The sequence below is a fragment of the Molothrus ater genome, chromosome Z (genome assembly GCF_012460135.2).
Source record: "Molothrus ater isolate BHLD 08-10-18 breed brown headed cowbird chromosome Z, BPBGC_Mater_1.1, whole genome shotgun sequence".
NCBI lineage: Eukaryota > Metazoa > Chordata > Aves > Passeriformes > Icteridae > Molothrus > Molothrus ater.
The window spans coordinates 51,691,722-51,719,110 of record NC_050511.2 but is presented as its reverse complement, the minus strand read 5'-3'; the positions used below and the strand labels follow the sequence as shown (position 1 = coordinate 51,719,110).

At 40.6% G+C, this 27,389-nt stretch overlaps 1 protein-coding gene across 2 annotated transcripts in view; it reads left to right on the top strand.

Moving 5' to 3' along the window:
* The first annotated feature begins 649 nt into the window (after positions 1 to 649).
* MOB3B (MOB kinase activator 3B) overlaps positions 650 to 27,389 on the top strand; it is an 84,016-nt gene continuing 57,276 nt past the window's right edge. For both annotated transcript variants that reach the window (XM_036403337.2, XM_036403336.2), the window contains exon 1: positions 650 to 796. The gene's annotated coding sequence lies outside the window, so the exon portion shown is untranslated. The remainder of the gene's footprint in view (positions 797 to 27,389) is intronic.

The window sequence follows — 27,389 nt, the reverse complement described above, 5'->3', positions numbered from 1 at the left end:
GCTGGGGCTAGGGCAGTGTGTGCTGGGGCTGGGGCAGTGTGTGCTGAGGCTGGGGCAGCGTGTGCTGGGGCTGGGGCAGTGTGTACTGGAGCCGGGCCGTGTGTGCCGGGGCTGGGGCAGTGTGTGCTGGGGCTGGGGCAGTGTGGGCTGGGGCTGGGGCAGTGTGTGCTGAGGCTGGGGCAGTGTGTGCTGGGGCTGGGGCAGTGTGTGCTGGGGCTGGGGCAGCGTGCGCTGGGGCAGTGTGTGCTGGGGCTGGGGCAGGGTGTGCTGGAGCCGGGCCGTGTGTGCTGGAGCTGGGGCAGTGTGTGCTGGGGCTAGGGCAGTGTGTGCTGGGGCTGGGGCAGTGTGTGCTGGGGCTAGGGCAGTGTGTGCTGGGGCTGGGGCAGTGTGTGCTGGGGCTGGGGCAGTGTGTGCTGAGGCTGGGGCAGTGTGTGCTGGGGCTGGGGCAGTGTGTGCTGAGGCCGGACCGTGTGTGCTAGGGCCGTGGGGCGCGCTGGGCCCAGGTCAAGCCGCGCACGGGCAGGGGCGGAACGCTCGCCAGGGGGCGCCCTCCGCCGCGGCAGGGCTGCGCGGGGGCCCGGGGCCGTCGGGGGTGGCGCCCGGGGGGGCGGGACGGGCGCCGAGCTGAGCCGAGCTGAGCCGAGCCGAGCCGAGCCGACTAGACTAGACTAGACGAGACGAGACTAGACTAGACTAGACTATAGGCGGGGGAGCCAAGCCAGGCTGTTGCGTTCTTTTCCTGGCCCTCAGGCGAGGAAGGCACCTGAAGGAGCGGCGGCGCCCAGAGGGGTGGGAGGTAAGGCTGGGCCGGCGCACGAGAGGGTGGAGGGTCGGTCCCGCCGCCCACAAACTTTCCGCCGTGAGTGGGACGCGTTTGCGGTGCGGCAGCGGCTCGCCTGCTCTCTGCTGCGCTCGGTCCAAGCGGAGGTGACAGCCTTGCCCAGCTCCTCCAAGCCCGCGGGGACTGCCGTGCTTGGGGGCTCGGCCGGTGCCGGCACCGCGGGGTGGGGCTCCTGCTGCTCCGCGGCCGCGCTGCCCTGTCGCCCCCGGGCCTTCTGCTGAGGCGGGCGCGGGCGGAGGCGGAGCGTGCCCCTGGTGCCGGCCGGAACGACCGGTGGTGGGCGCTGCCTGGGAGGATGGGATGGTGTTGGTGAGCGCGCTCCGCTCCGAGCAGCAGCCCAGCACGAAGGTGCGCTTTCCCAAGTGCTCATCTTTCCTTTTACTTTTCTTTTTTCTTTTTTTTTTTTTTCCTTGGGGGGGGGGGGGGGAGGGGGTGGGCTATCTGTTCATTTGTTCGTTTCCCTTTTCCCCATCCCGTCTCTCAGAGGTAGGTCTCCGTGTCCTTCCTCCAGAGCTTCAGGAGCCGGCTCGGTGCTGCGCGGGAGCCGCGGGCTCTCTGGACCTGCTGCTCTCGGCGGGTGCCCGAGCGCGGGTGGACGAGCTGGGCCGGGCCGGGCTGGGCGCAGAGCTCCCGCCGCCTCTCCGCACCGTGCTCTGGCGCAGGGAGGCGAGGTCCGGAGCCCTGCGTGCTGGTCCTGTTGTAACCGTGTTGAGCAGAGGGGTGGGAGACTCAGCAAGGAGCTTGTCGTCTTCCGTGGCAAATGCTGAGACACAGCCTCTTAAAAAGGGCAATTTTGCTGCCCTTTCTTTAATGCTGTGGGCGAAGTTAGTGTCTCAAGAAACGTGCCGTGCAGCTGATCTTTCAGGTGTTTTGTGAAGACACAGGCTCGAGGTGCTGGATTTTGCTTTTAGTTTTCAAGGTTGCTCAAGGAAAAATGATTTGTGTTAAACTTCTTGTTCCCTAGTGGAACACAGTATCTGAAATCCCTGCAAGTCTTTGCAGTCACAGTGTGACAGCCTGACAGCTGCTGTCTCAGAGACGGACCCAGGGCTTGTTACGGAGAAATGCTTAATTGCCAGTGCAAGGACTCTCACGCCCTAGAGGTACCCGCTGTTGGCTTAAAAGAGAACTGCAGTGCAAGTGCAGGCAAAGGCTCCTGGAGAGTCCTGCTTGAGGGTGATTGACCCTGCAGATCATCTGTCTTCTGGCAAGACTGCTGCCAGCCAGCATTTGAAGATGTAGAAGCCTTCTTGCTCCCATTTGATGTTCTGGGACTGGTTGTGGACAGCTTTCATAAATAAACTATTCTGATTGAATAGCTGTATGGTGGTCTAAAGGATAATGGTGTTTGAGGACTCTTCCCAGCCCTGCCTAAATTTCAACAACTTTTTATATAGGCATCAGGATTGCTTCTATTCTCCAAGATTTTTAGTTGTATTTTACACACAGATATAAATTGTATTTAATAGGAGATACTTGTGAGACAATGTTCTGGACGTACTTAACGGGACAATTTATGTGCTGGTTGCACTGCAGTAGGTAGAGGAGAGCCTGTTTCCCACTTTTCCACAGCAAAGCATGTTATTAAAGATTTGCACAAGTCTCTGAGTGGACCAGTAATTGTGACCTGTAAGCAGGTTGCGCTTCCCTGCTCCATGGCACACAGAAAGGAGCATTCCGGGAACACAAAAACAGCCCAAAAAACCCCAAACATAAGAACAACAACAAAAACAAACAAACAAACAAAAAACAAAACAAAACCCCCCAAAAAACCCAAAAAACAAAACCAAACAAACAAAAAACAAACCAAAACAAAAAACCCAAAAAAAAACACCAGAAGGAGGAAACTGATGTTTTTTAAACAGACAATATGCACATCTGAAAGTGGACTGTAGGGTAGAAAGAAAAGGAGCACAAGGTAGAGTACAGTCAAGCAATACTGAATTCCAGAAAGTGCTAAAGAGAAAAGGAGGTGGGTGCAGAATGGCAGGATGTTGCTTGGCATCAAGCCTCTTGCAATGATGATTTTATGCAGTTTGCTGGTGTGTTGGTGTAGTAGCTGATGCTGCTTAGAACGCATTAGCGAGTGATGTGAGACTTGGGACTGGACCAGATCACTTCAGTTTCTTTGCTGGTGTTTCTCTCCTGAAAAATATTCTTTATTAACTGCCAGCAATGTACCTGGAATCGTTAGGCCCCTGGGGAAGGTATTTCTGTTTTGGAACAGAAACTGAGAGAAACAGAGAGGTCCTAGTGCCCTGGGAACCATGACCACAGAGTAATTTGGAATAGCAGTTGTTTAAAAATGTTATAGGACAAACATGGTGCTCATCTTTGTTTAATATTTAGTCTTTATCACTAGTTAGGTAAACTGAGATTTCAGATGGAATTTTTTAGGCAAAACACAGTGCTATTTTCAGTCTTCTGTTTTAGGGTATTGTCTCAAAATTAGAGACTTTGGCACCTTTGACAGATAGATAAATGTCTTGTGAGCCTCTTCTGAGGCGGTGACTTAGGCAAGAACTGTCCAGATAAGATGGAGAGAGAAACCTAAAATGAGTCAGCTAGAACTGGAATTTTAAGCTAAGTACTGCAGAAGTAAATTTATTTCCAGAGAAACTATACTGTGCTATTCCACTAAGGTTGTGGTGATGGGTAATTAGCGTATTAGTATATTAAAGGAGAAATACTTGCGGAGGAACTGCAGATACGGCTGAAGATCATTTATGTATAGTGTAACTGAGAGGTTCTTTTAAAGGCATTTGGACCAGACAAGAAAAGCAGAGGATGTTTTGCTCGCTCTTCTTGTTACCCAATCTTGCTGCAACACTCCCCTTTCTCTTTTGTGCTAGTTCTCATATGCAGTGGGTCTTCTTCTCTGATTTTAAAGCTTTACCTTTGAACAAAACTATGGATTTTATTTGTTTGGGTATTTTGGATAATTTTTTGTTTGTCGGATGGGCTTAGGAAAAGGTTCAACAACTATTAAAGCAGGACAATGATGTGAGATTGGAAAGAGGGAAAGGGAGGAAGAAAGAATGTAAAACTGGGTCATCTGGTCTTGTGAACCATCACTGTTGTTTGATTTCCCCTGGAAGGATACCAGGGGACTTTGCCTAATCAGGTAGCTTAATGGGACCACACTTTTTAACAGCAGGGGGCTCTTTAGCCAAGAGTTTCTAAGAACTGTTTGGTCTAGGAAGTCTGTCATCGGTTTTAATCTAAGACGTGCTGCTTCTGCTGTTGAGGGCATTTGCTTACCACACCAATACTATCAAATAAAAAATAAAAAGGTTGTTTTGTTGTTGTTTTTTTTTTTTTATTTTGAAGATTCAACATACCCTTATGCTGACAAAAGGTGTAGGTTTTTAATCTAGAAAGAATTTAGTAGGTTCTGTGGATAATAGCATGCAGTATATCCAGGTGGTTGGTAATAGATGACCACTTCTGTCTTAAAAATAACTTTCTTTCCGCTGTAGTGAGCATTAGTTTTGGATCTTGGATTTTTGTTTTTTGTGATTTAGCACTTACTACCACTTGAGTATAGAAAAAATGAAAAAAAAATGATGCCACTCTAAAGTTTCAAAGCAAATTCTACCAGATAGAAGAATGCACCCTCTGGAGAGGGTGCTGAACAGGTGTTTAAAGCAGCCTCATGAGCCCTCATACCAGACATTGACTTGGGTGGCACTTCCAGTGTCCTGAAACTGGAAAGGTGTGATGGGGGGGCTGATTTCTTGCCCTTTGGTTATTCATTCCTTACTTCAGCTCCTCATCTCCGCAGAATTGCAGTTTATCTTTTCCAGCTCACAACTGTCTGTATTTCAAAGTAATCCAACCTTTCATTGATCAGTACAATACAGTACAAATGCTAAGAGCTTTAACTTTTTCTTCTTTTAACCAGGAAAAAAAATTAAGAAAATCTTGAAATTTAGTCACCTTTTTTTTTCTTAAAAGAAATTTTAAGTGTCTTTGAAATTTTTACTAGTTTTAATGATTAGTAATTATTTTCACTTTCCCATTTTAGTGTCTCCCTCCCTCCCCCCACCCCCTCTTTGTTCTTGTACCCACCGGCATGGTATTAGAGTGCTTGATGAAGATAGACATTGAAGTGGTGTCTATTCACAGATATATTGAAGCCAATACAATAAAAAAACCTGAACAAACAGGTTTCTTTTGATCTCCAGTTACAGCAGAGATAGAAAGTTACAAAAAGTTTTATTGTAAGAGTTATGTGTAACAGCATTATTCTAGAATTTTTCATGAGACTGTTCAGTACTTAATTTTTAAGTACTCTTTTAAAGAAAAAAAAAGTCAATACTTAGTTATTTGACTTTAATAGTAGAAGACCATATTCAGTTTCGGAAAATGCAGTTCTTTTCACAGGAGTAGAAAGTTGCATATTGTTTCCTCAAGGAGGGTTAAGACTGAATTCCAGGTGAGAAATGTGAAAATAGTATTGGTTACAGTTACTTCTTTTTTCTTCTCTAAGATACAGTTAACTGTAACTTGTGAAAGCACAGATTTTTTACAGAGAGCTAGCATGGGCAGTTCTTAAATAGCTGTGTTCCCTATAAAAGCTTAGCTGATGTCAGGTAAGCTTACCTGAATACCCCAAATTATCATCTAATGAGGTCTCTCTTCCTTTCAAAAAAACCCAAGCAGCCTGCATTTTGGAAGTGTGAGTCACAATTGACAATGAGTTAATAGGTATATCTTTTTTCTGTTCATTGAAGCACGTCTTCAGAAGAGCAGATGGGGGAAGTGAATGTTTCCATGCTGTCCAGGGATGAGCTCTTTTTAGGTCAAGGTGCTGTCATTACCTAACCAAAACATGCTGTGATTCCATGGAGAACTGATAGAATCCAGTTAGAATCCACTAGGCTGTGCAAGGCTGTTACAAGTCATAGCTGCTGAAGTCTGTGCTGATTCTTGGCTTTTTAGAGACTGGAATCTAAGTGTAGAGCAGAGCAAAGAAAGTAAAATATAAACATAGGTACATTGATACAACCTTATGTCATCTTGCCTGATACATTATGCATTGGGAGACCTCAAGGTCACAGCCTTCAGTTTGTCAACTTCCTTGAGTTTGGTATCCAAAATTGGTTTACATTAATTCCCCACAGTAACCACACATTAAAGGCAGCAAATTAAGGAAAAAAAAAATCAGAGTTAAGTGTACTTGAACATATTTTGCAGACATCAAACATCACTTCAGTGTCAATGTAGTTGCAAAGTGTTTAAATTAATAAAACAGAGACTGACTAATAAAGTTGGGAATGTTACATTATCTATGTGCCGAACTTGTCTTATGTTCCCCAAAAAAACAGTTAAGAACTGAGCTCTTCTGTTGGTGATTGAAAGCAGAATTATATTCAGGAGTCTGAAGCCCATTCTTTCCTCCCAGTCTCTGTAAAGAAGGAGCATATGAGAGGGTAGTGGGTGGGCCTGATTTCCCTAGCCCAGTGTCTAATTTGGATGCCTAAAATTAGGCAGTCGTAAATACCCTGTTGTTGCATTCCTGGAATAAAGAATTATACCAATTCATTGCAATAGCTGCATGCAGAATCAGTTTTCTTCCCCCCCACCACAAAGTGGAAGGGATTTTTAAATATCTATTTCATTTGAATAAAGGAAAGGAAGGCAACCCAAGGTACAATCCAGCCATTAAACTTCTTAGCAAAATCTTGAGATTCTGTCCACAGGTAATGGTAACAGTACATTAATTTTTTTGTCAAAATAATCCCTTTTTCTTCCCCAGTTCCAGAAGTCATGGACATATTTTAACTCCTTCTTACATTCAAGTTTGACACGTTCAATTTATGATGAAAATATATGAGAAATGAGATATTCTTGAAGATATATGAAATCTGAGGTGGAAAAAAATCCATGTAGAGGTTATCCAGTTTCCAAATTAATAGGGAGTGATACAGAGACCATAGGGTATTCAAGGTGTCTTGAGTAAAGGTTAAACTGATGAAGATGATAATTTGAAGTGCTGCTTGATTCTGCCTGAATGAAGGAAAGAAAGATGGAAGAGGGATGGAAGAAATTTGTTAGTATATGTTCATTCAGTAGTTCTTTTCAGAGTAATTTTGTCTGCTTATGAACTTGAAGCACATTGAATGCATATATATTTTACATAGTGTTGTGAATCAACATGTCCTGAAAATCTATGCTATAGTTATTCAATATGCTGTATAGAAAGCTATATATATAAATCTGTCTATATATATAAAAATATAAATATATAGTTCATATATATTTATTTCATATATGTATATTTCATATCTGTAAATATATCTCCATAGGCTATGGAGACAATTATACTTGCAAAATAAAGATCAAAGCTGGTAATTGACTTTTCTTGTTTGGGATAACCTGTCATTGTTTTTTGAGTTTAAAGATGTCTTGGTCATCTTAAATTCTCATCTGTTTTGTAAAATAAGATCTTCATAATGCATAAGACTACAGGAAGGTCTGTCTTCCTTATGCATGTCTGCATCTTGTACTTTTTTCCTGAGTGAAAGTACTGCAAATAAAAAAATCTATAAAGTAATGTATGTAAATTTTTCAGGTTGTAAAACAACTGTTATTTTATGTGGAAAGACTACAAAACCTTTTTAAAATAGTGCAAAGAGACAATACAGGAGCAATATCCACTTGTGTTTTTAAAGACCTACAGAAGCAATGATACCAAATGCCCTTTCATTTGGGTACTCTGCATGTTTAACTTAGAGCACTGAATATTTTTTGAAAACAAGTCCCAACTGTCAGTTTGAAAATTATTAAAATGTGGATATGAAAAACATACCAAGATGAGGGAAATTATTGTATTATTAAAAATAAACAAAACATAAAAGAATTTACCTCTTTATGTAGTTTTTTTTTTCCAAAGACTGTCAAAAATTCTGTGACATGTTCTCAGTTCCATTTGAACTACTTTCCAGGAACAATGGCTGTATTGCTTATCTTTTAAGAAATTGGTGATTCTTTGAAAGTACTTTTTTATGCTATATGTCGAGCTTTTTAGGATCCATGTTTGAAAACTGTTTCTTGATTTTGATTGTTCTTCTGACAAACATGTCTCCAGTTCTTCAATTTGATGATTAATTCCATTTTGGAAGCTCTCAATCTTGCTTGTATTCCAAACATCAACAGGAAGATTTTTGCTAAATAGTTGGAAGATGTGTTGAAGAAACTCATAGATGATCCTTATGATGTTCTTCTGTGTGACTTTGGTAATCTCTACAGGGAATCTGAAATCAGTTGTTTTGTTGAGACATTGCTGGGGAAAATAACCACCCATTTTCCACAGAAAGTTCATGATACGGTAGTTCACTTTGTTTCCTTGGAAAAGACAAACTGAATGTGAGATTTTGATGTACAATGCCATTATCATGCAAATTTGCAGTAAACTTCTCTGAACCATAATGGTCATGCTGCTGAAGCAGTCAGCACTATTTTCCTTTCCTTTTTGCAGATCCGTTAGCTTGCAGTTTCTTGTTTGTCTTATCTTACTTTCATGCTTCTCTTTCACATCTCTGAATTTATTTCATTTGTACAACACACTGGGTATTACTCACTGTGTGGGAGTTGCTCTTTCTAACAATGGTCCTGCCAAGGTTTACTGTTTATTTCAGTTTCACATGGTTGCAAAGGTTTTGCTCATTTCTGCTGTATTTAATTGAAAAATGAGTAAAGAAGTCAATCCAGTGATTCAGAGGATATTGGCAGATTAGCAGGTTAGAATGTGGTAAGAACATTTCATCTTCTTTGGCAGTCCTGCTTGAAAAATTTTATGCTTAAGTTGGCAAAGACAGTAAAAGATAATCACATCCCTGGCCAGCAGATATGCAACCAAAGCAAGATGTAATTTTATTGATTTAAGAATAAATATCTTTTTAGTAGGATAAATTGTTTTGTTTGGGCAATGGCTTAAATTTTATTAGCAAAATAACCTTGTTGTTGACACAAGCATTGACTCTCTAGGGCATATGTTGCTGTGACTATGTTGGCAAAAAAAGAAGTATATACAACTCTTGAGACAGATGCCTTTTTCTCCAAAATCTCTGATAGCTCACTGTTCAGAGAAGCTTTGTTCTACTCCATCACTTGATGAATCAGCCTCAATTTTTAAATCCATTAAGGAAAGCATGCTTTTACCTAAAAAAGGGGAATTCCTTACATTTCAGAGTAAGAAAATTCTTGTTCTGAAGCCTCCTCCCATTGTCTCAAAGTGGGTTCTTTCACCTGGTTTGTGAGACAGTCTGGCTCTGCTCATCCACTGAAATGCAGAAGAAAGCATCTTTTAAATCCAAACCAGTCACATCAGTAATTGTCCACAGTTATTTGGTGTATTGCTCTTAAATCCTGTTCCTTCTGACTTTCTTGTTCTGTGGGGTCTGGGTCACTAGTAAACAGATTTAAGCCTTCTGACTCAAGCATTTAACTTGCATAATAAATCTCATCCTAGAAAAGACAGCAACATTCTGGCATCTAGAAACTCATGAGTGAGTTTAATGTCTCCAATTGGCTACTCTGTGAGTTGCAGGAATGGCCATAAAGCTGCCCCAAAAATCAGTGTTTTAACTTCCCTTAGCCCTTACAGATAGTTTTCATTCAATATGTGTCTCTGCTATTTATAAAAAATACTTTTTTTTCCTCTGGTTTTACTGGAACTAGAGGGTCTCCTGGGGATTCCTTGATATGTTCCCCGGGTCCCCTCATTCATTGTAAAAAATTCTCCAGCATCATAATTTTTCCATGTTTTCAGTGACCCTTACTGGCTACAAATACCACATTGATTTAGGCCAGAATAGTGTGTGTGTATTTGTGCAGGGGAAGTTGGGGCCTGAAAGGCCTTGCTTGCCTGAAAGCCCCTTGCTTATCATGTTTCTTTCACCTTTGTAATGCCAGTCTCTTTTCTTTCCACAGTAACATGGTAATCAATCTAGCCTAAGTATGACCCCAGTTAGGGTAACCTGTTAGGTTAACAGTTTTCAAAAGTTGAAACCAACAGATCACTTCCAATTTGACAATTATGAAATATAAGAAAGGACATGTATAAAACCTGGCAGACCCCTGGCGCTTGTTTTAAAGTTGCCTGTATCCCTGCTTGCTTATTTCCCTGAGTCTGGCCAGCAACAGGACTAAAATCCATACTTCTTATATGCTCTTTATTTTTATCCATATTCTCTTCATCCATCCCCACTCCTATGTTATATGGTGTGAAAAGGAGGGAACTAACATTCACACATCTTCTGCCTCATCCCCCCTGCAACACACGATCTTTGCCTTAGTACATGACATCAGCATATCTCCTCCCAACATATACTTTTTCTGAATACCTGGGTCTCTATACAATGTCATAAAAGCATCAGCATAAACCAAAACTTATCCCATTTACCAAGTCAGCAACAAAACACCAATTCCAAAATAAAACCACAAAAATCCATTTTCCCTATTCACCAATTTATAAGGTGTCCACTACTGCTTACAGTATGTATTCATTTTATCTTTAGTCATTGGATCTTCCCCAGCTTACTCCAGCTTTTCAAAATAAGACTGCAAGAGCTACAGGGTAGAATTGTTGGACTAGTTTGCCAATACTCAATTGCCCAATTCCATTATCCTTAGGTCCAGACCCCTAATACAAATAATTTTTTACTCTCTGTTCCAACTTCTTGTTGTCAGAGAAAGGAAAAGCTCTCTCTTCCATCACACAGTTTTGTCTGTAACAATTTTAATGCCTAGTCATTTATTTATTTATTTCCCAGTTCTGATCTCCTGTTGTTATTTACACAGTGCCCTGACCTTGTGTCAGCAAAGACAGGAGGACATCTCCTCTCTTTCACACACTATTTATGTTGTGTACAGTGATAGTCACTGTTCCAAATCTTTCTTATCCAATTTACACAGAGCTTGAAGTTTTCAACTACCAATCCCACTGGTCAGCCCAGGACTGCTCACACTGATCAGTTACAACAAAATGAAATTTGATACTCACCAGTCTAGAAATTCACATCACTTTTGCCCTTGTTCAAATACCTCTGGAGTGTTTTACCTTTGAGTTGCTCACCGCCTCGATGCTGGAGAGGATTTGATGGAGTCTCCAACCAAACTGGTGCAAATTCTATTTGATCTGATTCTCCTTTGCTGGTAGCAGAAAGGTGATCCAGGCAAGGCAAGGCTTTATAGTTCCCATTTGGATCACCTAGATTGTTGTCCCAAAATGGGTTCTTTCATCTGTTAATGCAAGAGATGATCCACACACAAAGGTGAGGTATTTGATTTATTTAGAGTTCTGCTCAGAAAGGAGTGCTGGGTGACAAACCTGCAAACCCAGCACACAGACTATCAAAGCTTTTTACTGTTTCTACATTTTAGCAAACAAAGGCATTAATGTTCATTTGTTAAAAGTTACATAATTCTGCTATTAATTAGTACTGTCTTCTCTTGCTTAAGTTATTCCCTTGCTTCTTTTGCTAATTAGTCTGCTCGCTCAGTCTTTCTCTTCCTTGTGTTAGTGTGTTTCTTGAGTCCATGGTCATTATTTTCCCTTGCCAGAATTACCCTTTACCCAGCTGAAGTGTTGGCTTTTTTACTTCCTTATCTTGGGAGTTCTGCCAAATGACCTTGTGGCCTATAAATTCTGCATTCTTTGTGTCTACTATCAGTGGTGCATCATTCTCCCCCCAGCTCTGCTAACCTCCTGCTAGGTCTGTGATCATTGAAGCATGACAAGCCCTAAACCTTTAGAAGACTATTCTACGAGCAAGTAAATAATCTTTCTAATACCTGGATATCACTCCCGTGAAAACAAGCTCTCAAGGGGACTGAATTCACTTGTGTTGGTAGGAAAATGTCCCATCTTCAGGACTACTCCAGCTGGTGTAAGGCTGAAATTTTTCTTCCAGGGTCTGGCTGCTGTACTTCTCTGACTGTCAGTTCTTTGGGCCAGGTTGTAGTAGGACTGCAGGTAGGCACCACTTGATGAATTCTAAGTGTCTGAATCAATCTGAGCCTTTGATAATGACACTTCTAAGAAAGTGCCACTAAGCACTGTGGCTTGAAATTGAAGTGCTTGGTTGGTTCCTGAATATGCATTAGCAAAGTGCCATGTTTCTATGTATCACTGACTTCCTCTAGTGCAGTACCACCTTTTGAATTCATTCCTATAATCACAATATAGGAAGTCACTGGTGGTTGAAAACAAAGACTGAATTGACCATTAAGATAAGCAAAAATTACGAAGTATTCAGCAGGCAGATTTGCTTTTCTTCTTGTGGGAATCTTTATGGATTGCTAGTTCTAATAGTGAACAAAAGTGATTTACCTTTATGTTATTCAGTCTGCATAATTACAGGATTATTTGAAAAAGAATATGGGAAATGTATAAGTTCAGAAATATTTGATGTTGTCCTGATTTCGTTTGGAATAGGATTTGTTTTTTTCCTAATTGCATGATGTGTTTTAGATTCATCAGGAGGATAGTGTTGATGAAACACTAATGATTTGGCTGTTGCCATTAGGACTGTTGTTTCCTGTGTTCTGCCAATGAACAAGTGCAGAAGAAGTTGGAAGGGAGCTCAGCGAAGACAGCTGACCTGAGCTGGTCAAAGGGATATTCCACACCAGAGAACATCATGCCCAGTATATTAACTGGGGGGAGTTGTACAGGAGCTGCAGATCTTTCACTGGCCAGTAGGTGATGAGGAATTGTATTGTGTATCATTTATCTTTTTTGGGTTTTATTCCTCTTTATCACTATTTTTGTGGTTGTTGTTGTTTATCATTGTGATGATAATGATATTACATTATGTGTCGTTTATTAAACTGTTCTTACTTAAACCTATGTGTTTTACTTTTCTTTCAGATTTTCCTTCCCACTGGGGAAGGGGGAGGAGTGAGTGAGTGACTGTGTGGTTCTTGGTCACCAGCTGGGGTTAAACCATGACAGATGCAAGCAGTGAAGGAATTCCACAATGATCTTGAGATTAGAAAGTATTTTTTTAAAGGAAAAATAAATCCTGTTAATGCTTGGAAGGATCTATTATTGTCTGACAGAGTGAAACATTGCTATGGATAAGCAGTTTGTTTTAGCAAACCGGTGAATGACTTCAGTAGTTACACGTAGTATCCTAGTAATATAAGAACTCTCCCACAATTATTCTTGTTTTGCTTCTGCTGATGCTAAGGCTGTAGTTATGTTATGGTATTGTCACAAATTATCTACACACAGAGGTCTTCAGAGAAGTTAGTTTATGAATGAAATATGTGGTAGGGATGTCTTTGTGTTTGAAAGACGGAAAAGAGAATCAGGAGGACTATGGTAGATTTAGCACATTGATTTGCCACAGGTGTGTTTTTAATTTTAATTTGGTGTACATGTGTATGGATCTTTTGCATTAAATGGAACATTGATTTAAGTCAAATAAGGACCAGTTCTTTCATCTACTAAAGTAACTTGAGAAACAGCTTAGTGCTGCGTAACAAAGTGGATCTGATTCACTGTTCAGTGGTTCTATTCTGTTTATACACTCTCATACCTCTTTTCCTTCCATTGTCATTTCATAGGAAACCCATGAAATATTTGATTGTTGTGGGAAAAAAAATAAAAATTCCAAGTGGAGATTAAGCAGTATGGAGTGATTGTAAGTGATGAAGAAGAGAATATCCTGTGTAAGAACCTTCAGGTTAGGGTCAGGGATCAGTGACCTGTTTGCTTTGTGCAGCTTGTCTAAGGACAAATCAGGACAATTGCTTCTCAGAGTAGCTGGAGAGGATTTGATGGAGTCTCTAATCAAACTGGTGCAAATACTATGTGTCTACCTAATATTATACGTCTACCTAATATTATGCATAACCTCCCTAATTTGGGGACATCTGAGGATCCACATGGAGATTACCATCTTCTAAATCAGAACTCTTCTTTCCTGAAAAGAGAGGAAGGAGATAAACACATTCTACCTTGTAGTGCAAACCAGCCACCCTGTGACCAAGCACCTCACACTGGCCCTTTCCTTATCTCTTCCTGTAAATAAGAAAATACTTTTTCTGTGGAAATGAGAAGTGGGCTTGAATGACTGAGTCAGAAGCTATGCATCTGTGCTTTAGTTTTAGTGCTTCAGGATTTTGCATTTCATTGTGTTCTTGCCTCCTAAACACTTCACTGAAGTCTGGTGGATGAACCAAGATTTGCTGAAAGAACCATTTTTTTGTCTAGTGAGATAGAATATGGTTGTTTGGTTTGGATTTTTTTGGTTGCTTCTTTTTGTGGTTTGTTTTTCTCAACAACAACAACAATAATAATTTTAAAAATCTGTCTGTCACAGATTTTGTATGTCTGTAACAAATGTGAGCATCAAAATGTCTTGTAGTTATGCTTACATAGCCTGTTATGTTTCAGTGAAGGCTAAAGAACTTTTGGACTGAGGATCCCATTTTGCACCAAAGCAGATAACAATATGAACATTTTATGGCTCATATGGGAGGTGAAAACAAAATCCAGAGGATAAAGCTGAAGGTCTGGTACAAAGGACTAGGTGTCAGCTGAATGGAACTGAGATTCCATATCTGAATTCACCTAAATTAATTTATCTAGGTTCAAAGTTTCTTAGTTTTCCTGTATTTTAACTACATCTTTCTTTACAAAGTAGATATATCTAGTTAGTACGTGTCTTGGGAGCGTTATACAGTTTTACCCAGACTATTTGTCAAGATTGTCTAATGGAAGCATTATGAAGAATGCAGAAAAAAAAAAGGCTGAGACCTGAAAGTCAGTTTTGACTTTGGGCAACCCTAAATTCTGAGAGATGCTACTTTAGCTACTTTAGCTTCCATATTGTCTTTGTTTCCCTCAGCATTGCCCTCTTTTCTTGCTTAAGAAATAGTAGTGATAAACTCTTAGTTTATGTGATAAAAACTTGCCTGTGCTCCACAAGGTAGTGCAGAGAAACATTGGCAGGTGTGGAGGAGCCTTAGTAACCCTTTCCGCGGCTGCTCCCAGCCCCATCACTGGATCCTATCTCCTCAAATCCAGAGGAGCACAAGGGACAGTGGCAGACAAAGACCCAATGTAAGGATTCTGAGGAAAGGCCCCTTCCAGCATTGTGCTGGGGCAGCCTCATCCCCATGGCGTGGGAGAGAAATGCATCAATATGAGCCCGTTCTGGAGCACCTCACAGACTTCCTGGTTTTGCTGCCTGGAGGTAGAGGACACATTGCAGCATACAGAGGAAGACAGGACTTATTATGGGATGCTTAGGGGAGAAACTAAAGGCAGGAAAAGGAATAGAACTGGGTTGTTTGGGAAGGAAAAAGCATGTGAAAGTAAAGGGAGGAAAATGACTGGTCATGTTTAAACAGCAGCTGGTCAAAACTCTTCTCTATTATGACCTGAAGACCATCATGCCCTCCCAGTAAACTCCATTTCTAAATATTTTCCTGGGTGAGGGACTGTTTGACTTTCCAAAGGAATTTCCATCTGGCTGCATTGTCTGACTCTTTGGGTTAGATTTTCATGACTAATGTTCTCATCTGCTTACAATCAATTGTAATAAACAGTTAGACTAACTGTTATTGTTCATCTGTCTGTAAGAAGGTCATCTTGGCAGCTAGTGAAAGAGTGGTTATGAAAACACTACCCCAGAAATAGGAGATACAAGGTTCCTAATGCTTTTTCACCTGTATGAGTTAGTGCTAGTCTAGTTAAAGTTGAGGTGTCGTGTGATAAAAGACATCAAAGATAAAAGAAATCAAAATGCCAGATTAGATTTGCTTGGTTTTCCTGCTGAACAGTATTTTTGTTTCTGGGAAGCATGCATCACTTTATTTTTCCCCTGGAAAACCCTTATGCCTGAATCACAGAATCCAATAACATAATAGGAAAAGCTCCACTGACTTGTTTACCCACAACTGCAGAGGAAATATTTCACACTGAATGTATTTTAAGAGATCTCCATCAGCCAAATTACTCCTGGGAGCAAGCCTCTAACAGGACAGGAATGATCCCAAGCTTAAGGTGAAGTTTACTGCACACAGCCAAATTGATGTGATGGTTAACTCCTACCCAAAGAGCTGGTCCTTTTTCTCTCCTGTTTGGCCTTAATACTGTTTCAGCTTGGAAAAATAGTGTGACTGGAAAGCTTATCACCTTTCCTTTCTCTGGGCAGGAATGATGGTGATGAGAACAATCCAGAGGAGCACAGCCAGTAGGGTGAAAGAGTGGATTCTGTCCCTCTGCTCTGTTCTACCTTGGTGAGACCCCACCTGGAGCACTGCATCCCACTCTGGGGGCCTCAGCACAAGAAAGATGTGGACCTGTTGGAGCAAGTCAGGAGAAGAGCTGCTAAGTTGATCAGAGGGCTGGAGCACCTCTCTTATGAACACAAGCAGAGAAAGTTGGGGCTGTTCAGTTTAGAGTGGAAAAGGCTCCAGGGAGACCTTGTAACACCTTCCAGTACCTAGAGGGGCCTTATAAGAAGGCTGGAGAGGGGCTTTGCACAAAAACATGTGGTGATAGGAAAAGGGGGAGTGGCCTTAAGTTAAATGATGGCCAGTTTGGGCTAGATATTAGGAAAAAACTCTTTACTGTGAAAGTAGCACAGGTTGCCCAGAGGGGTTGTGGACTCCCCATCGTTAGAGGTGTTCAAGACCAGGCTGGAAGGAGCTCTGATGTTCTAGTGGAAAGTTTCCTGTCCACAGCAGGAGGATTGGAATGGTCTGTATGGTCCCTTCCAATCCAAGCTATTCTATGATTCTATGTGCTGAGTGATGAGATTTTTCCTGTGTTGGTCAGTAGCTTGTTTTCCTCCTCATTCAGTAGCTAATTTTGTGTGCTCTGAAGGACTGAGTTTATTTTGAGGGGTTTTTTTGAGGTTTGAATGGCTCTTTCAAACATCATTGAGAGAGGATGGTGGTTTGTAAGGTTACTGTTAGCAAGACAGACACTTTGGACTTTCTTGTTCTTGGGAAGTCTTGTTTCCACGACATCAGTTAAAAAATGTAATAGAGAGATAATTAAATATTTTCCCTTAAAAGTTCTTAAAAGTTAATAACTTTCATAGAGAACTAAGCAAGTCTAAGCAATTATTGCCAAGTGTCATGGCTGTGGACTTTTTGTGAAAAACTGCAAAATAAGGTGGGAACCAAGAATGTTTACATCAGCTTGGTTTGACAAAAGGCATAATAACCATGTCAAATTCTGCTTATTTATTGGTTTTTTAGTTGTTGTTTCTTTTGTTTGGGGCTTTTGTGTTTGGTTATTTTTCCTTTCTTGTGTACCCATCTCATTGGGTCATTTGCATCTTTGTCCTGCCCCTCCCTCAAATGTTAGTGTTGCAGATAAGCTTTGTTCCCCCTCGGGACCTTGTAACATATGAAAATAGATATTACCAGCAAGTCTAAAAGCCTGCCTTGCTAATGATCTGGCTAAAGAATGCTAAATGGTTGCAGGAATACTTCGTTCTGTGGTTGATGTATTACTAAGTAACAAAGTTGTTCTGAAGGCTCTCATAAACCTTGCCAGGAATGTGTGACCAGAGAGGTTCCTGTAACAGGATGGATTCTATGTTAGGAATAGCTCATGTAGCCCCATGAAAATATGACTCTATCTGTTCTCGTGTGTTCAGAGAAGTGCCTACAGTACCGTCCATTCTCACAGAATCACAGAATAGGTAAGACTGGACGGGGCCATAGTGGGTCCCACATCAGCTCCAACTTCCTCTTCACACTATATCAGAAGCAGTTCACATTTCCTGCTTGAAGACCCTCAGTGAATCCAGTGATATTCAGTTGATTTGCTGTGTAGATTGTGACTCTAAAAACTAGAGAAAAAACTACTGGTACTGTCTTGTTTGCTGCTTAGAATTTTTTCAGAAGTCTGTCTGTGGAAGAACTTGCACAGAACCTAAAAATTAAGTGGGTTCCTAAGCCCTGTCTTATTCTTTGCTGAGTAAGCAGTTGGACTGTATGGGAGTATATCACTTGTGGAATTGGTGAACTGGCATGAGTCTTTTAATTGTGTGACATTAGTAACTGGTCATTGGCACCCTTGCTTATTTTGAAATTGCTTAGCCACACACAACAGGCAATTGAAGAAGGTTGCATATGACAGATCAATGTTTTGGGCAGCACAAAAGTTCTGAACACAGGAACTTTTGATGTGCTGAAGCCATGAACAGTTCACTCTAATGCTTATTTCAAAGTCTATTGGAAGGACAGCTTTGAAACCCTTGATGAATGTACGTGTAGAAGATGTCAAGTTTGTGCTATCCATCAGATGTTTCATTTACACTGTGAATTTATTAGATCCAAAGGACTCCATTATCCAGTGGAAATTGGGATATATGTTGTGTTGAGCAGGTTCAAGCTGAGTTAAACAGAGGGGCCAAATCTGTTTAAAGAATGTATTTGGAGTACAGCTTTATGAGCAGATGGCAACTCCAAATGAGGCAACTGTGTTTTCCTTCCTTGATCTCTATTGGCCTGGTGTGCGACCTTGGACAAATGGCTTGCTCTCCTATTTCTTGCTTCCATCTGCTGTTCCCAAAGCTTTTGAGGAGACATAGTTTTTACATGATACAGTGGTTTTGATGGGAATTTTGTGGTTATATCTTACAGCAAAGAGAGCAGTCATTTGAAAACCTGATCTTTCTCTATTAAAATAAAGCAGCTTTCATAATCTGATTTCCTTTGTTTATTGTACTGATGAAACTACCAAACACAACTTAATTACATTAATGACCTTTATAGAATTATAATGAAGGAAAACTTCTCTTAGATTGTATATCTTATTATGCTTGCAGGTGTAATTTCTTATCTTCTTCATTTTTATAGTGCTTTGCATTAGTAATTTACTGGTTTCTGCAGGTCATCAAATGTGGCAGATTGCAGGGGCAGTGTGCTTCCATTGGGATGCATGGAATGAGACAATCCAGAAGTGTAACATATAGTATGTAAGATATTGCTGGCATTCCACTGTAATCCCTGAACAAAATCTTGATTTCACATTATCCTTAAAAAATCTTGTCTTGCAATGAAAGTGCTTAGGTTGAAAAGCCTTCTACTGAAGCAGTTTGGAGGAAAAGGAGAGGATAAGCTGCTAAAAAACAGAATCACAGAGTATCCTGAGTTGGAAGGGATACATGAGGATTGTCAAAGTTAACTCCTGGCTGTTATCTGTAGGGTACAACGCAGGTTAATATGATTTAACTTCCTTAGTCTCTTCTTTAGTGTTTTTTATTTTCAAAATCCTTTGCAAGTAAAGGGATTTTGCATTTCTTCCTGACTACATATTTACGCAGCTTCTCTCTCTTTTATGAGGAGTCTGAAGGGTGCAGAACTTTCTTTCTTCTGTTTGCTTCAGGTAATCTTAAGTTCTGGTGTGATCTGCTTTACAAAATACAATCACCCAAATGCAATCCCCAAGTCACATTAATTTTTAGACAGAATTGCAAATTATTAATAATCAATCTCAGCAGTACAACTGGAGCACAAGCTGGGAGATGCCTGTGTAACCCAGCTCTCCCACTCAACCAAATAGGTTTCCTGCAGTCTCCAGAGTTTTCAAAGTTCTCAAGGCTTTTCCATTGAGACAGACTGCAGAATCCACGTGGCATGAGGCATCAGAGTCTGCTGTGATAACCTCAGTAACTAATAACCTCTTTTCCATGTACTATATTCTGCACCATACTGTAAACTAACATGTTAACATAACAGAACTTAGCAAATAAATAAAGGCCTGAGAGAGAGCTGTGGATCACCAATACAGCTTCCTGTTTTCCAAAGTCTGTCCTACTCATGTTCTTATCTAGGAACCTAGTTAGGATTAAAAGATGGTGTTGTGGGTTGGCCCTGGACAGTTGCCAGATACCCACCAAAGCCATGCATTCACTCCCTTCTGCAGCTGGACACAGGAGAGAAAATTTAACAAAGGGTTCCTGAGTTGAGATAAGGACCAGGAGAGACATCACTCATCAAATTATGTCACATGCAAAATAGGCTCAACTTAGAGGTATGCATTGAATTTATTACTAAGAAAATCAGAGCAGGAAAATAGGAGTAAAATGAGCCCTTAACAACACCTTCCCCCCACTCCTCCCTCTTTCCAGCTCTACCTCTTACCTTGGTGGTGCAAGGAGACGGGGAATGGGGGTTATGGTCAGTTCACCACCTGAGGCTGCTCCCACTGCTCAGGGAGAGGAGTCATTTTCCTGCTGCACCCTGGGGTCTCTCCCATGAGAGACAGCTCTCCATGAATTTCTCTGATGCAGCTCCATCTCCTTAACAAGAGCTCCCTGTGACCTGCTGCACATGACTCCCTCCCTTGGGCACCAGTCCCCCTCAAACTGCTGCAGTGTGGGCCACTCTTCCATGGACCCCCGTGGGCTGCAGGGGCACAGCTGCCTCACCATGGGCTGCACCACGGCCTGCAGGGGAATCTCGGCTCCAGTGCCTGGAGTACATCCTGCCTCTCCTTCACTGACCCTGGTATCTGCAGCATTGTTCCTCTCACGTGTTCTCACTTTTCTCTGGTCACAATTACAACTGCACAACCTCTTATTGTTTTTCTTTCTTCTTAAATATGTTAACACAGAGGTGTTACCACCATTTCTAATTGGTCCAGCCTTGGCCAGAGGCACATCTGTCTTCAGAGCCAGCAGAAGTTGTAAGACATGGAATAAGTGTCCAACATCTTGTCACAAAAGCCACCCCAGAATCCCTCCCTTTCCTTCCCCCCTGCCATTTCCAGAACCAGGCCGTGGAACTCCAGTACAGATGATCATAACTCAATGTCTTCTAAGACAAAATAAGGTAGGTATAAGAAGTTAATTTACACCACAGTAGAAAGGTTCACACCATAACAGGGAGTAAATATGATTTATTAGATAAAGAATTTAACTTTGAGAGTCTGAATTCAGCTGGTTAGAGTCTTTAAATTTAAAGGCTCATGGCAACATATTTAATACAGTGAAAATAAAATAAGGTGACTGATAGCCTGTAATGGCACAAGTGGAGGCCACAAAAGATCATGTCAGGCTGCTAATTGCCTTGATTCTAACTGTAATTCCCTGTATCTTACCACTATCCAATGCCTTTTCCAAGAGGAAATACTCCAGGTTTATGTACTTTGCTATGAAAATAACCCACACAACTAACACAAAGGCTTTAGCTTTTGCCATGTTCTAGCTGTGGCAGTGGCTGCTGCACTTGGTCCTGCTGGATTGCTGTATTTATTTGTGCCAGAGCCAGTGGCACAAATGTTGTACATTATTGAAGCATTGATTAGCCTGAACATACTGCTGGGCTAGTGCACTCCAGAGGGCCAGAAGGCTTCCCTGATTTTCATGCTTTGAGGAACAAAAACATTGAGAACTGGGCTGGGATGGTAACCAGAAAGCCAATACATTTTTATGTCCTGGGGGTGCAGTGAGGAAGCATCAGTGCTGGCTAGGTCACTTGGCTTGGGTGATCAGGCTGTGTTCACTGTGGAATTGTCTATCTGTCTCTTCAAATCATACAGTCAAAATTCAGTCCTATGCCTTTTCAGAATTTAGTCCTTTTTAGACCATGCCAGTCCAGAGGCATAGTTGTCTTATTTTCTATTCTTCATGAATGGTTTTCTACTGAATTAAAATACTGATAGATATGTTAATTGAGAATTCCTGGGGTTGCTTGTTAGGAACTTTGTTCAGCATTTATTTGTTGTAGTATGTGTGACTGTTTATTATGCCTTGCAATTTGACCTATAGTCCAGAAAAGTGGTGTTGCTGAGTTATTTTTTGTAATCATTGTATTTCTAAGGGAGGGCCATTAGCTGCTCATAATATAGACTTGTTCTCAGCAGTGCAGTAAATTAAGCTGATGCTACATTGTTGTGTTGTTCATATTGCTCTTTCATTTGTAAATTGTGGCATTTAATTATGCACTAATGATTGTTTTTAGGTAACTGCAGTAATACTATCAGGCATTTATCCTACATTCACCACAAACTCACTGTTTTTCATTATCAAAGCTAATTTTCTCTTTAGACAGGTCAGACTAGTTTTATTAGTTAAACTAGAGGAAGGGACATGCAGAATGTTTTTAAACATCTCTCAGACTCTTGAATTCCAAGATTTATTTCAAAAGCACTTCATGGGAAGCACACAAGAAATCAAATCAGGGCAAATCTTTGTTTGCCCTGCAGACTACTCTCTTACCTCTTACATTCAGTAGAAAGATGATGGTAGAATTACCATCAGTGGACTGGTTTAGAATGGTATTATAAAAAGAAGCAACTGTGACCAATTCTGAAATTGTCGTGGTGAGGGAAACTTGGACGCTCAATATGAGTGTTTAGCAAGCTTCGTTTATTGAAGAGAGCAACTGACTTTTATGCACAACAAGTAATAAGCTCATACATATTCTGCAAGCTAAGCAATCTATTGGCTGTATTACAATATGAGCTCTTCCTTGTACCTTAGGGGTTACATCTTTCTTTTCTCATGTCTCTCTCACTACTTGTTACTGTACCACAGCTATGCTCAAGGACACAGTGTTTTGCAGGTGCAGGGGCCCAGATTACCTGCATCCTCCCAATTCTTGGTCCCGAACGTGGCCCCTGTCATGTAGCCATTCTTCCACATGAAATGCTAAATCCTCTTTGAGAACTCTTTCTAAAAGTGTCATAGTTAGGAAGTCCTTAACATCACATTGCATCTCATGGTTGATAGATAAAGTATTTCCAGAGTTGTTTTTTCCCTTAAACAGAAATAGGTAAAAGGGACTGTTACTACTTACATTTCACAGGGTCATCAAGTTTTCCCCTGCAACTAATGTTCCATGGCTAGCAAATACTTTTTTCAGATCTGTAAGCAGATGACAGAATGTGTTATGGGTATGATAGCAGAGAAAACTGATACACAGTCTGCAAAAACAGACGTAGAAAATTGATTTGAAATTTTACCTAGTGTGGGGAACATGTTTACCCACAAAAAGACATCTGCTTTACTTTAAGAAGGTGTTAACTGGGTCATAAGTTAAAAAAACTTCACGAGACAGTTTTGTGCTATTCTGTGCTTCTCTTTACCTCTGTCTTGGGAGAAAAAAGTTTGCCTCAGTTCTTATTCTCTGCTTAGAGCACTTAGAGCTTAAATGAGAAGTTGTGTTTCTACTCAAAGTTTATTCCTAAAGATTTTTCTGTGTGCATGCTAGTGTTTCAACTCAAATGCAGACAGTAGGATAATAGTAGGGATCATTTTAGTTTTCTGGGATACTGGGGCCTGGATTAGTTAGATGATTCCTTGTATTCCCCATAGATGTCTCCTTTCCTCAGTCCAGTTCATTATACCTTCTCACAAAAAAAGAAGTGCAGTTGAACCAATTCACTTGTTCGGCTTGCTGCCTACACCTTGGAATATGTTCTATCAAAGTTTCATCTTTTGATGCTCCTGTGAACAGTAGTACAGTGCACCATCTGCACCCTAGACTAATTCATCTGATAATGTCTTAGAAACCAAAATATTATGAAGTCATGAACAGATAAGAAGCATAAAGCTTGACATAATGTTTCCTTGCATTTTTTCAGTGGAGCTGTTCTGTAACATCTGCCTGATGCTGGAATAAACCATGCAATTAATCTAATAGTTCTAATGACAAAGGGATGTGAAAGATCAGAAGAGAGCATATAAGGTTACCTCTTACCCTTTAGCAGCTGTATGTTGAAATCTCTTTTGTAAAAGGCACAGTTCAGGCATGGAGTATGCAGTTTCACAGTCTAGGTACGGTATCTCTGCCACGGAGCTGAAATATGAGTCAGTTTATCTAAAGACTGCTGTCAACAGATACATTTTATGTCTCCAACCTACCACAGATGACATCTGTTCTGTGGAGTTTTTCAGGGTATTGTGTCACTTGGCTTTAAGGGTGTTGGATGGGCACCTGTGTTAAGTTTTATGCTCTACTTCCATGGGTGTGTCTTCTGGAAAACTGGAGATTGCATCAAATTTACCAGCTTTGAATTAAATCTATAGAACTGCATAGCACCTACCATATCTCTGTGGGACAGAAAAGCTACATGCCTATATCTGCGTGACTCTGTAGACAGAATCTGCTTTGCTGTAATTACCTCGGAATTATATGGTTTGCTTGGGGCCTACACATTTACAGAAACACCCTTACTTTACATTTTTATTATATTCACAAGACTATCAGTATGTTGGTAATAAAGTAAATCTCATTTAACCCATTGGATAGGTCTGGATGGACTACTGAAAATTATTTTTGTTGAAATATAGACATGATCATTTTGCAAGCCTTATTTGACTGCTTCTGTTCAATACAGTGATTGAAATATATTTGAATATTAATGTATGCTTGCATTGCAAGCTAGGTCTTTATTTTTCAATATCTATTCAATTCATAATGAGTTTTGTCTGTTGTTCTGCCTACTTTTTTTTTTTTTTTTAAGTGAGTAGTGGAAAATACAGTGCCAGTGTCCATGTTTGTTTTATAATAAAGAAGTTGGAGCTGAAAGAAACAGAAGAATGATAGTGTTTCCCAGAATTTGGAAAATCCTGATTTTCTGACAATAGTAGATTTTCCATTGCAATTATAACTGGCAAATTCAGTATTTGAAGTATTTTATCATGTTCCTTTATAGTGACCATTTTCTCTAAATATGCGTGCCACTTATACCACATTTTTCATGTCAGTTTAAGCAGATGTATTAAAATTGAATAACAGATTGAGTAGTGGTTTTTATCTTGAATTCCCAGGTGTGCCACATCAGTATGGCTCTGACCTAAATGGAGCTTTTATTTTAGAGCAAGCAGGTGAAGAGTTGCATGATAGGTTCTGGTCGTACAGGATGTAAAACTGATAGCATGTTGTCCTGTTGTAAAAACAGGAAGTCCACAAAAGAGTAATCCCCTAATTGCATGTACTCCCACATACATGCAATAATTTAAAAATTGAACCTGTCTGAACATGATTATGTAAAGGGCAGCAAATGTAGGTAGTTTACACTATTTTTGTATATATGCCTGATTGTTTTCTACAGTTGAACCTAGAGTTAGAAACTCAATGGAGACAAAATGCCGTGTGGCCAACAGCCTTTGCTGTGGTGTATGCCTGTCATTCTTCTGAACTGCTGTTTAGCTGACACTTAAACCAAAGCCTGGTGCAGTGTCTGGTTGAGTGAAGGAGATAATAAAGAAAAAAAAGTGTTAAGGTAGGGAAGAGGGTGTTTTGAAATTAAGAAAGGAGTAGAAGGTATAGAACTTCCTCACAAAGAACAATATAAGAAAGCATTTCAGAATTTAGCCTGATCTTACAGCATCAGTGAGGTGTGTGTTTTCTGCATGTGAAGCAGTGTGTTTATTCATTATCATCCAATTGGCTGTAATCATGACAACTGCAGATGCACCTCCCTTTTTTGCATCTTGGTACTCAGGTGTTATTCGTGGCTCCTAAAGAAATACCCATAGTTGAAGTTTCCAGTCTTGCTGATACCAGAGTTATGATTTCCAAGACAGTGACAGTGGCTCTTGCCTAGAAACTTGGTTTTGTGGTTCGTTATCCAGGATTCTCACTCCTTTTTCTAAAGAAAATTTGGACTTCAGTCCCTGCTGTACTAGGATGGGGATACAGTCAGTCACCTGGGTGGCATTCTTTTCAGAGAACAGATTATTATTTGGGAGTACTCTTGGGATCTGTGGTGATTGCTACCTCAAAAATCCTGATGGGATCTGCCTCTCTACTAGGAGATCTTGTTTGTGATACAGCTGGGTATACTCAAATAATTTGTAGACTGGATCAAAACCATAAACATATGGAATGCATGAGTGGCAAAAGATGTAATTGAAGTGGGGTAAAGAATAGCAAGGTAGCAATGCGATTTCCTAACCATTTATTATGTAGCAATTATAATGATGAAAGCATCCTAGGGGGAAGTAGGTCTAAGGTTGTTTTGGCTTTGTGCCAATTCAGGAATAAATTCCAAGTGCTAAAATCTGTGTGAATTTAATCAATATCCTCCGTGTTGTTAAAAATTCCACAAAATTCTAGTGGATAATAAAATGTTAGAATAAATATAATACAGCTATGTAATAGAAGTGCTAAATAGATAAAAAGTTCTAGCACCATTATTTTTATGCATTGAAGAATGTGTGTCTCTGGCAGGAAGCAGTAGAGGAAAGGACATAAAACAACCTGAGCATAAGGATATTCAAAAATACAACAAATACTCTTGTTTCTGTCATCATGTTGAGAGGGCATAGCATCTAGGCCATGGTCTGGATGAATGGGTGAAAAACCTATTGCTAATCCAAGTGCTTCCCATTTGGAAGAATGCACAGAAGTGAGGAGAAGACTGCAGTAGGGTAGAAACCTCAGGCACTAATCAAGCAGTAAGTGATATTTTGGGAGGATATTCTTTGTTGTCATTTTTCTACAGCTGAATACAATTATATTGAATGTATGAACTATTATTTGTGTAAGGTTCTCCACATTATCTGCAAATGTTTATTTTGAAGCTCTCCTAGCTTTTCTTTTAACTCAGTCTTTCACCAGTTGAATATTAACTCATAATAAAGTGCCATATATTCAGATTCTCAAACTGAGGACAACCTGTTAAAAGAATAAGATAGAAGACTCAGACTGAGTGCAGGTAGTTCAGATAATACAGGGCTATTTGCCCCAGTGACTTCTCCACAATTTTGGTGGCTTTTCCTGCTTATCTCATATGTTTTCTCTCTTCAGTGATTTTCTGGCTTTTGGACTTTTTTTGAGTTGGGGATCTGTTTGGTTGTTTGAGGGTGGGGGGAGTGGGGAGACAATGTTTTTGGCAGGTGATTTTGTTTGTCAGTTTGGTTTTGGTGTTTTTGCTGACTTTAGTGGTGGTGCTTTGGGGTTTGGGTTGCTTTTTTGCTATGATTGCTTTGAACCAACCTCTGCTTCTGATGTCTTTAAGTGTCATGCGAGTGTGCCAGTCTTATGAAATCTTACTTTGGGAGAAAAGGAATCTTACTGGTGAATTGGTTATATGCCTGGTTTAGTGATATATTGGAAATGCTGTGAATTGCTCCACTGCTGTAATCACAGTAACCGTCTTTTGGTTTGGATGTGCCTTTGATAAGACAGCCTGTCCTGCAGTATATTTTCCCAGCATCTACACTGTCTTAGAAAGTGCCAAGATTTCGATGCTTTTAACAGTTCCCACTAAAATTCTTCTGTGAAGCCATGGGATGAGATATGGTGTAAAGTGGCCTTAAGGTTTCAAGGGGTCCTGAATAAACATCACCACAGAACCCCCCAGTGACCTTTTAATTAGAGCAGCAAATTAAAGTTTTTTATGGTGTACTCTGATTGGGATGTGAGACAAAGACCTTCCTGTTGAGTCACAGCATGTGCTGCGCAAAAATGTGCAAGTAGAAACAAGAAGCTAGTAGGCTTTCCTTTTTCTTGATCAGAAATTATGGGGGATGTAGTGTGGGAAACATGCTGCGTAAATGCATTCTGTAGGAGGAAGCTTAGCCACCTGACAACTCCTGCATTCAAACTG